Genomic DNA, 16,872 nt, shown 5'->3' on the forward strand with positions numbered 1-16,872 from the left:
CGCCCTATAAACTAACAGTGTTTCAAAACTCTCATTTCTGTTGTTCTCTGCTGGGAATGAAAGTTCCATACACACAACATCATCAGGTAGAAATCTACGGGGGCGCCTGGGTGGCGCGGTCGGTTAAGCATCCGACTTCAGCCAGGTCGCGATCTCGCGGTCTGTGAGTTCGAGCCCCGCGTCAGGCTCTGGGCTGATGGCTCGGAGCCTGGAGCCTGTTTCTGATTCTGTGTCTCCCTCTCTCTCTGCCCCTCCCCCGTTCATGCTCTGTCTCTCTCTGTCCCAAAAATAAATAAAAAACGTTGAAAAAAAATTAAAAAAAAAAAAAAAAAAAAAAAAAAGAAATCTACGTACCACTCCCAACAAGAGCAGGTGTTACCTAGATGCCTTTTGTCAAATCTCCTAAGTATTTATTATCTTTCTAAATCCTCCAGAACACTGGTACCCAAAGGTGGCAAGGTGAAGAAAGAAGACACCTATCCTATATTCCAGTAATGTCTGTCCAATGCATTCTTGTCAGGTTCATCCCTCTGTTCTAAGCCCTGCTGATATTTTCCCTTAGTTGTTTTCTGTCAATTCCCATGGGAGCCTAACTTTTGCCTGCTATTATATGCACAGACAGCTGAGACCAGACTCCCAATCCAATTCTGCCACCGGTTTCCTTTAACCCTTAATCCCTATAACACCCTCCTGGAAATGGACTGGAGTTCGGATACATCTATTTATGATTTCATTTTTAAATGTCAGCTCCTTTCCAGAGATGGCCAAATACTTCACTGCTTGTGGTCCTACGGTGTTGATTACTTCTGACTATCTTTTGCTGTCAGCCAATAGTCTTGGACCTGACATTGTTTGCATCCCAACCCCTCCTTCCTGAAGTTATTACAAAAGTAGTACACCATGAAGACAATTATCTCAACTAAGAACAGGGAAAATTATGGAGGAAAATGACCTTTATGGCAAAATAAGGTCAAGAAAAAAAAGGAAGTTACTATTAATGTATTAAAATAGACTCATTCGACATATCAACCAAATGCAATGCGTGGACCTCTTTTAGATTCTGATTCAAAGCACTTTTACAAAGGACATTAATGAGACAACCAGGGAAATATTAATACTAGTTGGATATTACCTGATATCAAGGAATTATTGTTAATTGTTTTAGATATGATAATGATATTTGATTATGGTGTTTTTAAATGTCTCATTATCTAGAGACACATGCTATATAATTGGGCCCATGCTTTAGGGAAAAAAAAAATCCTTCATATTATGTCACTTTCTTTTCTCTACCTGTAGGTCAAATCCATGGGCATGTACTCTACACCTACTACTTGTTATTTTCTACCTATAAGATAGTAATCATTTCCTCTTTGTCGTGTCTATGATTATTTTTTGGTAAAAGTATTCAAGTCAAAAGCAACTCATGCAATCTGTTATTTGCTCCAAACCTCTGTTAAGCCATGGTGAAAGGCCAAACATCATATGAACTGTGGTAAATAAATCTGATTAAGCACGTTAACATGTTCAAATTTATATAAAGCCTTCTGCAAATACAGATTAGAGATGCTAAGAAGCAGATGTACTGATCTCCTTGGCATTCACATGATTCAGCTACAAATAGAATTTGAACAGATTCCAAATGCACAACTGTCAAATTCATAAAAAGTAGCAACAAAAAGTCAAGTGAAAGTTTAAGCTTTGCCTGACTAGCACTGACTGTTTTCTGGGGGGGGGGGGGGGGGGGGGGGGGGGGGGAGTTGAAAGTATTCTGTTAATGTTTTATTTCTTCAGTGCTAATATTTGACAAGAACTAAGTGCTTTCATTTTATGCATGGATGTTCCCATTAGGTTAGCAGTTATAATCCAGAAACTGTTATGAGTTAATATCACTATCAAGTCCAAAGAAAAATCTCAATCAATTTAATCAATGTTACAAAGCTTGTCAATATAACTTTGACTCACTGAACTAGTACAGTATCGTGCAGTTAACCTCCACCTCTAAAGTCAGATATATCTCAGTTCTAATGTTAGCCCTGCCATTTACTAGCCCTGCCACCTCACCCAGCCTCTTTCCTCATCTGTAGAGTTAAATTTTTTTTTATTTTACAGTGTTGTTATGAGAACTAACTCAAGAAACATGAATTATTATGATTACTATCTTTGGGGAATATTACATTGTACACAATTTTACTAACTGTATTTTCACTTTACTCAGTGGTAAAAACAATTACACACAGACTGTATACTCTACCAACCTTACGTTGATACCAAGGCTTTGTGGCAGCTGGCCTAATTCTGAGAATTATAGAATATACATAGATGGGCATAACCTCAGGCTACGGAAGTAGATTTATCTAAGAATCTGTACATTCCCCAATTTAGGTATCAGTCTCACATGTGATGTAAGAATGAAAGCTTCTTCTACAGCAATCAGGAGATAGACTCAACTTCAGAGTTTTGTTTTCCATTCAAGTAAGACTTCAAACAGCCTTTAGAGTGTTGCAGTACATGGAGTCCACACTCTAAGCCAATCCCCTCTTGCCAAACTTATTTCTTAAGTTTACTATAATTCGGTTTACTACGAATCATAGTAAAAAAAAAATTATCTTTAAGCACAATACAGGAATACATGCATTTCCTTATTCTTCTACCCTCACAATGTTTCTGATATTCAATAGAATATCCAGGATATCTTGTTTATGATATTCAGTAGATGTAAAAATCGCTTTTTGAAATGTTTTAAAGATATCAGATGTAGAGATTTGATGGATTCAAATTAAACATTTGGGGCTAGAATATTTATAGGTGATGTAGTATATTGTTTTTACAGCATCTTTCATGCTATTTGATTGATTCATAGTTATTGATGCTCAGACTGATAATTGAATTAATGATATGGCAGTCTCATTTCTACTTTATAAACTTGTGACTGGGAAGTAATTTGTTTCGTATTACTTTGATACTATGCATATACCCAGTTCCCCTTCTATAAACCTCATGTTTTAATACTTGTAAACCCTTGCACAAGTCAATAACCTTAATAAAAATTGCAAAATAATTTTAATTCCATTATTCATTTTATATTCTGACATTTTTTTCAGTAAAATAGAGCTTGCCTTTATACCTAGAACTATTTGGTTACCTTAAAATATGGTTTATGCAGGAAAGGAAAAATAAATAATTCCTTACTTTTAGTTAGTAATCTTCAGAGAAAAGATAACTTGGAGACTAATGGGAAAATCTGAATTTGGGTTTTAGGTAAGATGAAAATTCATTTATTGGAAAGGTTAGAGATTGTTAATTTTTAAAAAGCAAGTTGTAAAACTGCACAAGTATGAAACTATTTTGGTTAAATATATATATATTTATACGCATATATAGGGATAAAGGTATGCAAAGATATACAATAAGCTGTTAACAGTGGTAATAGATGGGAAATATGGATGTTTTTATTCTTCTATTTTACTTATATATAGTTTCCAACTTTCTGTCCTGCACGTACTACTTTCATAGTAACAGAATTTTTTTTTTTTTAAGAAAATCACTATTTCTTACTAAGCCTTAACATATAGCTTCTGAATCATCATCAACACAAGACTAAACATTCCAGCATTAAGAGGCTGCCAGGGCATCAACTTAGCTGCTTACTTTTTTAAAACCTCTCTGCTTGCAGATTTTCCTTTGCCTTTTCATCTTACCCATGGTTCATAGGGCTCAGCTCTAGATTCATGTAGCCTTTTCACTGTAGCAGTCCTCACCAATTGGCAACTTCTTTGTATGCTTCTGTTGATCTTTGGCAGAAATTCACTTATTTATTATTTAGTTTTTATGTCATCATACTAGTTTTCTTCTTACCTTTCTGACTCTTTCTCATTCTTTGCAAGTTTCTCTCTCTCGGCTATTTCTTTTTTTTTTTTTTTTTTTTTTTAATTTTTTTTTTTTTAACGTTTATTTATTTTTGAGATAGAGAGAGACAGAGCATGAACGGGGGAGGGGCAGAGAGAGAGGGAGACACAGAATCGGAAGCAGGCTCCAGGCTCTGAGCCATCAGCCCAGAGCCCAATGTGGGGCTCGAACTCATGGACCGCGAGATCGTGACCTGAGCTGAAGTCGGACGCTTAACCGACTGCGCCACCCAGGCGCCCCTCTCTCGGCTATTTCTTCATTGCTCCAAAATTTCACACTCAGCCCTCTTCTCTTTTCACTCTATATCTTCTTCCTAGAAAAGAGAGGAGAAAATGGATCTTGTGTTCTCATTCTTTTTAGTCTATCTAATATGTATTTCTAGCCTAGTCCTCCCTCCTGAGCAACATAATCATATATATATAATCTCTAATTATTGTAATCTTCAGTTAGACATTTATGTATTTATAAATTTATATACTTATATATTTAGGTGTTCTCCTACCTGGATCTTAAATTAGAAATATGCTACTTTCAGAACTTTAGGGAAGTGTACCTTCCATTTTTATTTCTGCTATTTTCCCTAAGTAGAAAGAGCTATTTTATTTAATTGGTGATTTAAGAAGAAGAAAATAAGACCTAGCCCCTTTCTTGCCATATTTTTCAATCTACCTACCCACAACAGATGATGTTCTGTCCTGTTTCTCATTCTGTGTAATAAACTAAATACACATGGATCAGAGCCTGGGCTTGCTTTTACAGGCAGGCCTGAATCCTAACCCTCATTCTTTCTACATTTGACCTTACTGAGTGTGGAGCACTGATTCTGTCCAAGTTTATCTGTCCTGAAGACCCACATTTTCCTTTTATTATGCCATCTCCCATTTGGACCTGGGGAAAAGTATTGAAAAGCTTCATTGTGGCTGTACATTGAAGTCCTTTGTCTAAGCAGCTTTATCAGTAAGAAGGTGGTTTTCATCTTTATCTGACACCCTATCAATTGTTTCTGAATTCAGAAGAGAGTAAGATATATAAGGAGCTGTCACTGGCTAAGCCCCGTTATTGATAGAACAGTTATTGAGAAGCTAGGTCTAATAAAAAAAAATGGAAAATGGAATCTTGCCAGTCTAACAAGAGAATAAAAGATCTCAGAAAAAAATGATAGCAATTATCAGATAATCAGCAAAACAAGAATTTGTTCATTTATTGCTGAATGCCTACTGTGTGTTAGGCAATGTTCCAAGGAGAAGTTCAAAGAGTTAGAATACTTTAAACAAAAGTTACCTGGTACTCTAATTTGACTGAGTTTTGAATCATTATAATAATCAACAACAAAGTAATGCTTTATATTCGTTGATTCAATATCAATGATTGATTCAACATAATAATTACAATATTTGAGTTCTTATTGTTTATCAGACAAGCAATTCTCATACTATGATTGAATCATCAGAACAACTCTGACAGAACAGAATAGTCTAGGTTATTCTGCAGCTGGAAAAAAAAGTCAATGATTTAACTGAACAGAGATTTATGTCTAATTCCAAAATGTTGGCTCTGGCTCCAGGTTGGCTCTGGCTCATGTCTTCTATGTGATGACATAATAATCTAGGCTCTTTAACCTTGTGGTGCCACCATCTTAATATGAGTCTTTTTCCATGATTGTCCCAGTAGGAGAATAAACACTAAAAAATTTCATATTGACCTTTCATGGCCTCATCTAGAAACTGACACGTGTCAATTGCACAGTATTTCATTGAACAGACAGAATCACATGTGCCCATCCAGTTGCAGGGGTGCTGAGAAATGACAGTCATTCTACTGAGTGCCCAGAAGAAAAAGAGAACTGAATATTGATTTACACTAGCAATTTGTACTATGAATAGCTATTATTACTGTCCTTTTTGTATAGGTGAGGAAATGGAGGATTAGCAAATTTAAGTAACTCATCCAATGTTACACAGAAAGTAAGTAGAGAAGGCGTTATGTGAACCTGGATAATCTGACCCCTGAATTCATGCTTAACCTTTATCCTATAGTACTTCCCAACTCCACACAGGAGCTCTGGCAGAACTCCACCACTACTAGACATATTTAATTCAATTTATTTAAATTTAGTTTAAATTTAAACTAGTTGTGCCAGTTATTGTAGTTTTGTCTGGAGGAAGTTTGGATTATTTGACCATATAGGTCTCTTCTAACACAGTTGGTTCTGTTTCAATGGAGAACCATGACTAATATAACAACCTAAAAATTAGTCTTAAAAGAAGGTTAGGAAATGATACTTTATTAAATTTTAGGTTAAAAATGAGATTCTATGCAAATCTTAATTACTTTGATCTTAGAATATCAAGTGAAATCTCAGAATCCTAGAATAACCTACAGATGTATGTCAATGTGTATTATATATTATATAACACAAAGTTAAAAAAAAACTCAATGGTTATAAAATTCATAGATTTTTGCAAAGAACCTTGTAGACTGAAAAAACAACCAAAACAATCTGCCACATATAGGCCTTAGTATATAGATTTTACTTAGGGGAGTGTTCTAATTGTCTTCACAAATGCAATATTGTGAGAATGTATGGCTAGGTGTTACTTATCATTTTAAAAAGAATTAAATTCTGTACAACTGAGAATGTTCATAGTCTCCAATTTTAATTTGTTTTCCTATATATGATGCTGTTTCTGAAGTATTTAGTTGCCCCCTGCTGGTCACATAATTATAAAATTCCTAAAAATATATATTTCTCAGATTGCTCGTGATGACAAACTTCTAATGAGATACATTAAACTTTTTCATTAAATGAATTCACCATGGATTTCCAGTGCTCAACTGAGATATGTAAGTTAACTGAGAGTTCTTAAATACAATCTTCTTCCTATAATATATATTTCATATTTTATGTCTCTTCAAGCCCTTTTTGAAACCATGTAGGGATAAATTATCAAACTGAGAGGGAAAAACAGTACTTTTTCAAGAATTTTTAAAACTGTATTTTATCCTGTCTCTACTACCGCCTCTCTGGCTAATCTTGGACAAGGGACTTTAACTTCTTGATATCTATTTCCTCATCTGTAATATTAAGAATAACTGACACGCAATAAACTGTACAATTTAAAGTATGATTTGGTAAGTTTTGACATGTATTCAACTGTGAACTATCGCTACCATAGTTCAAAATAGTGAACATATTTATCATTCCTAAAAGTTTTTTGTGCCACTTTGTATTTCCTTCTTCCTGTCTCCTGGCCCTCCCAACCCTCTCCCATCCTCCAGTAACCACTGATGTGCTTTCTGTCACTACAGATTAGTTTGCATCTTCCAGAAGAAAAACAAATTTTAAGTTCACTAGTTTAAGATAGACTAAAATGAGGTACGGAAAAACTTAAATTATTTTTGAAGATTAAAAACTTTTTTGAGATTCCTCTATCTTGAAGCCTGAGGCAACACTGTAATGCAGTGGCTAAAGGCTTTAACTTTAGAGTCAGCAGGTATGCTCTGGCATCTTGGCTATCTCATTTACTTGTTGTGTGACCTTGGGCCAGTTACTCAACATCCTAACTGAGATGAACAACTTCCCCATACTTAGGAGAAAGGATTGAAAATAGCATCTATCCCATAAAAATGTTGTGAAATTGTGGCCTGTACATACAATACATTCAACCAATGGTAGCCCTATTTCTTTAGACTTCAAAGAACACTAACCCAATTTTAAGTAAAGGAAACAACCCTATTTAGCCAGTATAATCTTAAGGTAACCATTTTAGAAGTTTTATGTGAGAATTTTAAAAATTCAGTGTGCTAGCCATGGTGTCAGATGACTCTGACTCAAGTCCTTTTCTTAAGTCCTCCATTGGTTTTCCTTCCTCATAACTATTTCCCCAAGTGTCATGATTTTCCTTTCTTTGTAATTCCATCCCTAGCCAACATGTGACCTGACAATCATCTGATTTCATCTTTATGATTTGACAAATGACCAAAGTAAAGTGAATGATAGTCATTCTAGCAAAGTAGAATGAGTGGTGGCTACCACTTGAGGTGACAGACACCATGGAAGAGATAACTGAAGAAACTAGTTTTTTTTTTTTTTTGTGATAAATGTTCTTTAACAGTTTTCCCCTTTATATTCAATTACTTCTGTTGCTCTTTCTGAGCTGTCAAGATCTGCCAGGTTCATACTTGATAAAATGCTCTGTCTACAACAGAAACTAATTGAGCTCCACTTACCAGCCTAGCCCAATCTAATATCCAGGGCAAGTTCTGCTTTTATGGAGGAGAGATACTGCATCTCGGAATTCCTTTGTGTGCTCTTTTCAATGAAGTTTTAGCATTGCATCATTAAAAATGGTCCTGAGAAATTATGTGTGTGTGGCAGACAGACCCTAAGGTAGCTCCCAGTGGTCTCTGTCTTCCAATATTAATGTCCTTCTTTAAGCTCCTACCCCTAAATATAGGTTGTAAACCTGAAAAATAAAAGGTATTTTGCCAGCCAAAAATGGATTTATTTTGGAAAAACAGAATTGCAATTCAGGACCAGCAAGTTATAGCAAAACTATTGATTGTCTAACAAAGGCAAAGAATGTTATTTTATGGAAAAGGAGGACATTGGGAGGGTTTGTTTTTGAACAAAAATCCATTGGAGAAAAGCACGAGTCTAGGGTAGTGGCAGTTTCTCATTGGCAGGGTTACAGGGGTAGTTAGTTTCTTGTAGCAGATGCAATGTACATCTTTCCCTCTTGGGGCCTGTGATTAATGATTCTTGCCTGTTGAGAATGCTTGTTTCAGGGATCTGTAATTGACAATTCTTCCTATAATTGACACTAAGTGGTATGGCTTCCCATTCCAGCTTTTCCTTCTATTATCCCAAGTCCACTTTAGTGAGGTTTCCCTTTATTAATTTTCATAAGATGGAGCCTGTAAATTGCTTTGAACCAATATAATTTGGCAAAGGTAATAGGATATTATTCCCATAATTATATTATATTATAATATCATAGATGTGGTGGGATACATCACTCTCATCATTATGTTACATTATGTAAGAATCCATCTTGGTAGCAGAATTGTTCTTTCTCATTTTCCTGCTGGCTTTGATGAAGCAAGCTGCTGTGTTGTGAACTGCCTATGGAGAGGACCATGTGGCAAGAAACTCAGGTGGCCTCTAGAAACTGAAAACAGCCTCTGGATGGCAGCCAGCAAAAAACATCTACAGCCCCGAGTCCTACAGCTGCAAGGAAATGGATTCTGCCAAAAATCTCAGAGAATCTGGAAGCAGATTCTTCTTTGCTTGAGCCTCCAAATGGGAACAGAGTCCACCCAAAAACATTCTGTGTAACCATGAGAGACCCAAAAGTGGAAACCCCAACTAAGGTGTGCCTGGGCTCTTAACCCACACAGAAACAGAGATAATAAAGTGTATTGTTTTAAGCTGCTAAATTTATGGGATTTGTTGCACATAAATATAAAATACACAGATTTTGGTATCTAGAAGTGGGGTGCTCTTGTAACAAATACCTAAAAATATGTCCATGGTATAGGAACTGAGCAGTGGGTGGAGGCTGGAAGAATGTTGAAAAGCATGATAAAGCATGAACAGATTATCAGTAGAAATATGAAAATGAGGACATGAACATTGAGAACTCAGAAGGAAATGAGGAACATGTTATTGGAAACTAGAGGAAAGGGAATCCTAGTTGCAGACAACTTAGTAAAATTACCTCCTGCCGTTATGTTGAAAGCAGAACTGTAAATGATGAATTTGGTTTTACAGTTATGGAGATTTCCAAGCAAAGTGTTGAAGGTGACTACTGGTTTATTGTTGCTACGTAAGAGTAAAATTCAAGAAAAGAGAGACAGTTTAGGGAAGAACTATGAAACAAAAAGGGATCAGGACTTGATGATTTTGAAAATCTTCATCCTCCCCAGATGGTAAAAATATTAACACTAGGAAATGGATTCTGAACACTATCAGGAAAGCTTGTTCTAGGGATGCCTGGGTGGCTCAGTTGGTTAAGCATCCAGGTTTCAGTTCAGGTCATGATCTCATGGTTTCATGGGTTCAAGCCCCATGTCAGGCTGCATGCAGGCAGTGGGGAGCCTGCTTGGGATTCTCTCTCTCTCTCTCTCTCTCTCCCTCTCCCTCTCCCTCTCCCTCTCCCTCTCCCTCTCCCTCTCCCTCTCCCTCTCCCTCTCCCCCTCCCTCCCTCCCTCCCTCTGTCTCTACTCCTCCCCTATTCACACTGTCTCTGTCTCTCTCAAATAAATAAACTTAAAAAAAAAAAAAAAAAAAAAAAGCTTACTCTAGAGAAAATTCCCAGGGAATAAGTCCACCACCTTTTGTTAAAACCTGAAAGAGATCAAAGGACAAGGTCTTTAATCACACAAAGGGCTTTTTCAGTAGAAGGGTGTGCCTCACATCTTCTCAATCAAACCTCTTGGCCTCTAAGAAGTTTAAAGATGCTATTTCTCAGCCCTAGGCTCTCAGCAGGAGCCAAAGATAGAGATGAGGTTATTTTGAAACAAACTATAGCTTGTGTGGTCTTTGTCTAATGGAGTAAACCTCACTGAAATACATGAAGACCCATCAAGTTCTTGAGGAACTTATTTCAGCAAAAACAATGCCAGTTTGGAATGAGAAAGACAGAATTATAAAACAAAAGGAGGCTGCCAGACCCCCCCCCCCCAAATTTTACTGGCAGGAAATAGGCTGATAAACCTACTCATGTGTAAACATGCTACCTTCCATAAAAAAGGAAAGATGACTCAGAGGGCTGAACCCAGAGGGCAGAATCCAGAGCCATGGAGGATTATCCCAAAGACAAAGAACCTAATCAAGGAATTCCCAACATTTACCTAGTTGTATTTCAAAATGTTATGGACCAAGGACTTCTTTTTACCTTTCATTTCCCCCCTTTTTGAACTGTAATGTTTATAACTATTATACTAAATCTGTGCCAGCATTGAATGTTGGGTATGTTGGAGGCAGATAACTTGTTTCTTTTAGTTTCTCAGGTCCATAAATGAAGAGTAATTGTACTCAGGAACTATCTTTTTCTGAGTCCACTCAAAACTGGCAGCCTTCCAAGTGACAAGTGTTGTTGTATATGATGGTTTCCTGTGCCTTTTTCCTAGTGGTAAGATGCTTCTCCCTCATTTTCCTTTCTGATCTCCCACTACTACCTTCTATTTGCTGAAACTAACTAGTGACCAGTTGGCAAACGGATACTGGGAAATATGGTTTAACCTGGTCATATCCTGTGATTCAGAGTGTAGAGCAAGGGAGAGCCTGGGAATGATGAATCTGAGAGAAAATAGGCCAGTGACCACCACAGAGTCTGCACTTAGAGTGCTTTTTACACCTGGAAATTTGCTACAACTCAACCCTAATTTGGTCTGTTCTCATGAAAGATTAGACCCTCTTTCCCATTTCTATCCTGTTTTTGTCAGTGTCTTTTTGCCTGTTAGGTCAACATTTACTTTTTCCTTTATTGACTTATTTCCTAATTGACAAATTCCTATTGACAATTTCCTAATTGACAGTACCATTGCCTACTATCAAGACAAATAATTAGATCATTTTTCCTTTTCATTACTGAATTCCCCCAATAGCAATGATATAACCTTCCATTTTATAATGGAACCTTCCCTTCCACATAAACTATATTTTCCATTTTCCTAGTGTTTCATCTCTTTCACTGTACTTTAGCCATGTACAAACCGTTTAAACCATCTACAAACCATTTAAACAGATGCTCATTCATCAAATTGAAGCAATCCCCAAGGTCTAATCCAACTTATATCAAGGAAACTCTTGCATACAGGAAACTAAATTTAGGGTTGTTTATGAAATCTCATTCCTAAAGCCCTGTAAACATTATCCAATCTCTTCTTGGGTCTCCTCCCCACCACCAAGATCATAAAACTGAAGCTTCTCTTCATTTTCTATATCTATCCCATATTTCACCAGTTTCTCCTCCTCTAAAGCAAAATAAGCACCCCAGTTTCTTGCAGCCCACATTCTCCACTTGCATCCTAGTGGATGATATAGATTATGAGCTTAGACCACGTGATTACCTAACAATGGTGAAGATAATTGTCATTTTCTTAACTAGGAAGGGTATGATTCGTAAGAACAGACCTAGGAGTTCTATTAATCTAGTTGTATTGCCAGTCTGTCCTTGAGAGGCTACGTTGAGGTGAGGATATCAGAACTCTGACAAAATAAAGCTAAAGTTTGGAATAGACATCAATAAACCAGGGGATGCAGGTAATCCTAACTTCATCTGACCTTAGATTCTCTTCTACTTTGGCCCAAGACAGATTTGAACAATTTCTGAACCAAAACACACAGCCACTTAAACAGGGGAGCTATCCATTCCTTAACCTCTGTTTCCTAACAGTCCTAAGAAGGCTGCCCTGGGCAGCTGTCAAGAGCAGCAGTTCTTAAATGTTTAATGTTAAAAAATTATGGAAAATTCCAAAGAGCTTTTGTTTATATGGATTAAATTTGTTGATATTTATTGTGTTAGAAATTATAGCAGGATTTTTAAAAAATTAATTCATTCCTGGGGCACCTGGGTGGCTCAGTTGGTTAAGCATCTGACTCTTGGTTTTGGCTCAGGTCATGATCTCACAGTTCATGGGTTCAAGCCCCAGATCAGGCTCTGCACTGGTAGCACAGAGCCTGTTTTGGATTCTCTATTGCCCTCTGTCTTTGCCTCTCCCTCCCCCCAACTTCAAAATAAATAAATAAAACTTTAAAAAGAAATTGATCGATTTCTGGGGTGCCTAGGTAGTTCATTCAGTTAGGTGTCTGACTCTTGATCTCAGCTCAGGTCTTGATCTCAGGGTCATGAGTTCAGGCCCCGCGTTGTCTGCGCTGGGTGTGTGAAGCCTACTTAAAAATTTTTTTTGATTCCTTTAAAGATTACAATACCCATTATATTTTAACATAAATAACATTTTTTTATTAAATGTATTTTCCAGAATAATTTAGTGAGTACTATTGGTTTTACATTTTTGCAAATCCCTTTAATGGCTGGCTTTATAGAGGACAGCTCAGTTCTTTTTTTAATTTTAATTAAAGTATAATTGATATACAATATTAGTTTCATGTATACAATACAGTGTTTGACAATTATGTACATTACAAAATCCTCACCACAGTTTAGTTGCTGTCTTTCACCATACAAAGTTATTACAATAACTTTGTATTGATGATATTGATGATATTCCCTGTGCTGTACTTTCCATTTCTGTGACTTATAACTGGAAATTTGTACCTGTTTTTTTTTTTTTTTTTTAATTTTTCAATATTTATTTTTGAGAGAGAGCGATAGAGCATGAGTGGAGAAGGGGGAGAGAGAGACACACACAGAAATCCGAAACAGGCTCCAGGCTCTGAGCCATCAGCACAGAGCCCAATGCAGGATCAAACTCATGAGCTGTGAGGTCATGACCTGAGCCGAAGTTGGACACTCAACCAATTGAGCCACGCAGGCCCCCTGGCAGTTTGTACCTCTTAGTTCTCTTCCACTATTTCACTTATCCCATAATCCCTTCCCCTCTGGCAACCCCCAGTTGTTCTTTGCATTATATGAGTCTCTTTCTGTTTGTTTGTTTTGTTTTTTAGATTTCACATGTAAGTAAAATCGTGTAATACTTGTCTTTCTCTGTCTGACTTATTTTACTCAGCATAAAACCCTCTATGTCCATCCATGTTGTTGTGAATGGCAAGATTTCATCCTTTCTTGTGGCTGAGTAGTAATCCATAATCAATTGTGTATTTTTTTTTTAACGTTTATTTATTTTTGAAAGGCAGAGACAGATAGAGACAGCACAAGTTGGGGAGGGGCAGAGAGAGAGGGAGACAAAGAATTTGAAGCAGGCTCCAGGCTCTGAGCTGTCAGCATAGAGCCTGACACGGGGCTCGAACCCTGAGCCATGAGATCATAACCTCAGCTGAAGTCAGACGCTTAACCGATAAGCCACCCAGGTGCCCCCATTGTGTATGTTTATCACATCTTCTTTATCCATTCATCTATCTGTGGACACTTAGGTTCCTTGCACATCTTGACTATTGTAAATAGTGCTGTAATATGCATAGAGCTGCATGTATCTTTTTGAATTAGTCTTTTTGTTTCTTCAGCTAAATACCCAGAAGTGGAATTACTGGGTTGTATGATATTTCTGTGTTTAATTTTTTGAGGTAATTCTGTACTGTTTCCATAGTGGTTGCACAAACAGACTGGTGTGAGGTAATACCTCACTGTGTTTTATTTGTTTGTTTTTATTTTAGAGAGAGAGAACACGGGGGAGTTGGGGAGAGGGGCAGAGGATGAGAGAGAGAATCTTTTTTTTTTTTTTAATTTTTTTTTTAACTTTTATTTATTTTTGAGACAGAGAGAGACAGAGCATGAACGGGGGAGGGTCAGAGAGAGGGAAACACAGAATCTGAAACAAGCTCCAGGCTCTGAGCTGTCAGCACAGAGCCCGACGCGGGGCTCGAACTCACGGACCACGAGATCATGACCTGAGCTGAAGTCGGCTGCTTAACCGACTGAGCCACCCAGGCGCCCCTGAGAGAGAGAATCTTAAGCAAACTCCATGACCAGCATGGAGCCTGACTCAGGGCTCAATTCCACAGCCACAAGATCATGACCTGAGCCGAAATCAAGAGTCAGACACTCAACTGACTGAGCCACTCAGGCACCCCCCTCACTGTAGTTTTGATTTGCAATTCCCTGATTATTAGTGATGTTGAGCATCTTTTCATGTGTCTGTTGGCTTCCTGCATGTCTTCTTTGTAAGAATATCTATGCAAATCCTCTGCCCATTTTTAAAATTGGATTATTTGCTTTTATGTGTGTGTTGAGTTGTATGAGTGTGTGTTGAGAATGTATTTTGGATATTAACCTCCTATTGAGTATATCATTTGCAAATATATTGTCTTTCAGTAGGTTGCCTTTTCATTTTGTTGATCATTTCCCTCACTGTGCAAAAAAAAAAAAAAGTTTTAATTTGATGTAGTCCCAATTTTTAATTTTTGCTTTTATTTCCCTTACTTGAGGGGACAGATCTGGAAAAATAGTGCTAAGGCCAGTGTCTAATAGTTTACTGTCTATGTTTTCCTTGAGGAGTTTTATGGTATCAGGTCTTACATTTAGGTCTTTAATCCATTTTGAATTTATTTTCATGTTCAGCATAAAAAAGTGGTCCCATTTCATTCTTTTGCATGTATCTGTTCAGTTTTCACAACACTATTTATTGAAGATACTGTCTTTTCCCCGTTGTATATTCTTGTCACATTTGGCATAAATTAATTGACAATATAAGCATGTGTTTATTTCTGGGCTTTCTGTTCTCTTGATCTATGTGTCTATTTTTGTACCAATACCGTACTGTTTTTATTACTATAGCTTTGTTATATAGTTTGAAATCTGGGATTGTGATACCTTCAGCTTTGCTCTTTCTTTCTCAAGATTGCTTTGGCAATTCAATGTCTTCTTTGCACAGTTCCATATAAACTTTAGGATTACTTCTTTTAGTTCTGTGAAAAAATATTATTGGTATTTTAATGAAGATAGCATTGAATCTGTTGATTGTTTTGGGTAAGTATGGACGTTTTAACAGTATTAATTATTCCAGTCAATGAGCATATCTTTTCATTTGTTTGTCATTTTTCAATTTTTTTCATCAATGTTTTATAGTTTTCAGAGTACAGATCTTTCACCTTCTTAGTTACATGTATTCCTAGGTATATTATTCTTTTTGGTGTAATTATAAACGGGATTATTTTCTTTATTTCTTTTTCTATTAGTGTATAGAAATTCAACAGACTTCTGTATAATTGATTTTGTATCCTGCAACTTTCCTGAATTTATTTATTAGTTCTAATAGTCTTTTGGTGGAGTCTTTAGGGTTTTCTACATACTGTATCATGTCATCTGCAAATAATGACAGTTTGACTTTCCCCTAATAGTTTGGATGCTTTTTATTTCTTTTTCTTGTTTGATTTTTGTGGCTAGGACTTCCAGTACTATGTTCAGTAAAAGCAATGAGAGTAGACATCCTTGTCTTATTCCTTCCTATCTTAGAGAAAACACTTCCAGCCTTTCACCATTGAGTATGATGTTAGCTATGGGTTTGTCATATATGGCTTTTATTATGTTGAGGTATGTTCCCTCTAAACCCATTTTGTGAAAGTTTTTATCATGAATGTTGAATGTTGTCAGATGTTTTTTCTGCATTTATTACAATGATCATATGATTTTTATCCTTCATTTTGTTAATGTGATGTATCACATTGATTGGTTTGCTGATATTGAGTCATCCTTGCATACACTGGACATCCTGAATGATTCTTTCAATGTATTTTTTTTCAGTTTTAATTTTAATTCCAGTTAGTTAACACGCTAATGTATTTTTATTTTTTTATTTTTATTTTTTTTACATTTATTTATTTTTGAAAGACAGAGTGAGACAGAGTGCAAGTGGAGGAGGGGCAGAGAGAGAAGGAGACACAGAATCTGAAGCAGGCTCCAGGCTCTGAGCAAGCATTCAGCACAGAGCCTGATGCGGGGCTCGAACCCACGAACCATGAAATCATGACCTGAGCCGAAGTCGGACGCTTAACCGACTGAGCCACCCAGGCGCCCCCACTAATATATTTTTAAATTCAGTTTGATAATATTTTGAGGATTTTTGCATCTATGTTCATCAGGAATATTGGTTTGTAATTTTGTTTTTTTGTACTTTGGTTCTGGTAGAATGAATTTGGAAGCAGGCCTTCCTCTTCTATTTTTTAGAATAGTTTGAGAAGAATATTAATTTTTTTTTAAATTTATTTTCAGTGTTTATTTATTTTTGAGAGAGGGAGAGCACAAGCAGGGAAGGGGCAGAGAGAGGCTCTGAGCACAGAACCCAACTCAGGGCTTGAACGCACGAACTGTGAGATCATGA

At 36.7% G+C, this 16,872-nt stretch overlaps 1 long non-coding RNA gene across 5 annotated transcripts in view; it reads left to right on the forward strand.

Annotated features, from left to right (window-relative positions):
* Positions 1 to 16,872, forward strand: part of LOC132694047 (uncharacterized) — a 166,148-nt gene that overhangs the window by 7,952 nt on the left and 141,324 nt on the right. Inside the window, exons 4-5 of one of the 5 annotated variants that reach the window (XR_009617131.2) lie at positions 6,664 to 6,753; positions 9,012 to 9,348. The exons of 3 other annotated variants lie outside the window; for them this stretch is intronic. This is a non-coding gene — a long non-coding RNA (uncharacterized LOC132694047). Of the gene's footprint in view, positions 1 to 6,663; positions 6,754 to 9,011; positions 9,349 to 16,872 lie in introns of those variants that run through there. One more of the 5 variants, XR_009617134.2, reaches the window with a different exon arrangement.

This window comes from Panthera onca, chromosome B4 (genome assembly GCF_046562875.1).
Source record: "Panthera onca isolate mPanOnc1 chromosome B4, mPanOnc1 haplotype 2, whole genome shotgun sequence".
Taxonomy (NCBI): Eukaryota; Metazoa; Chordata; class Mammalia; order Carnivora; family Felidae; genus Panthera; species Panthera onca.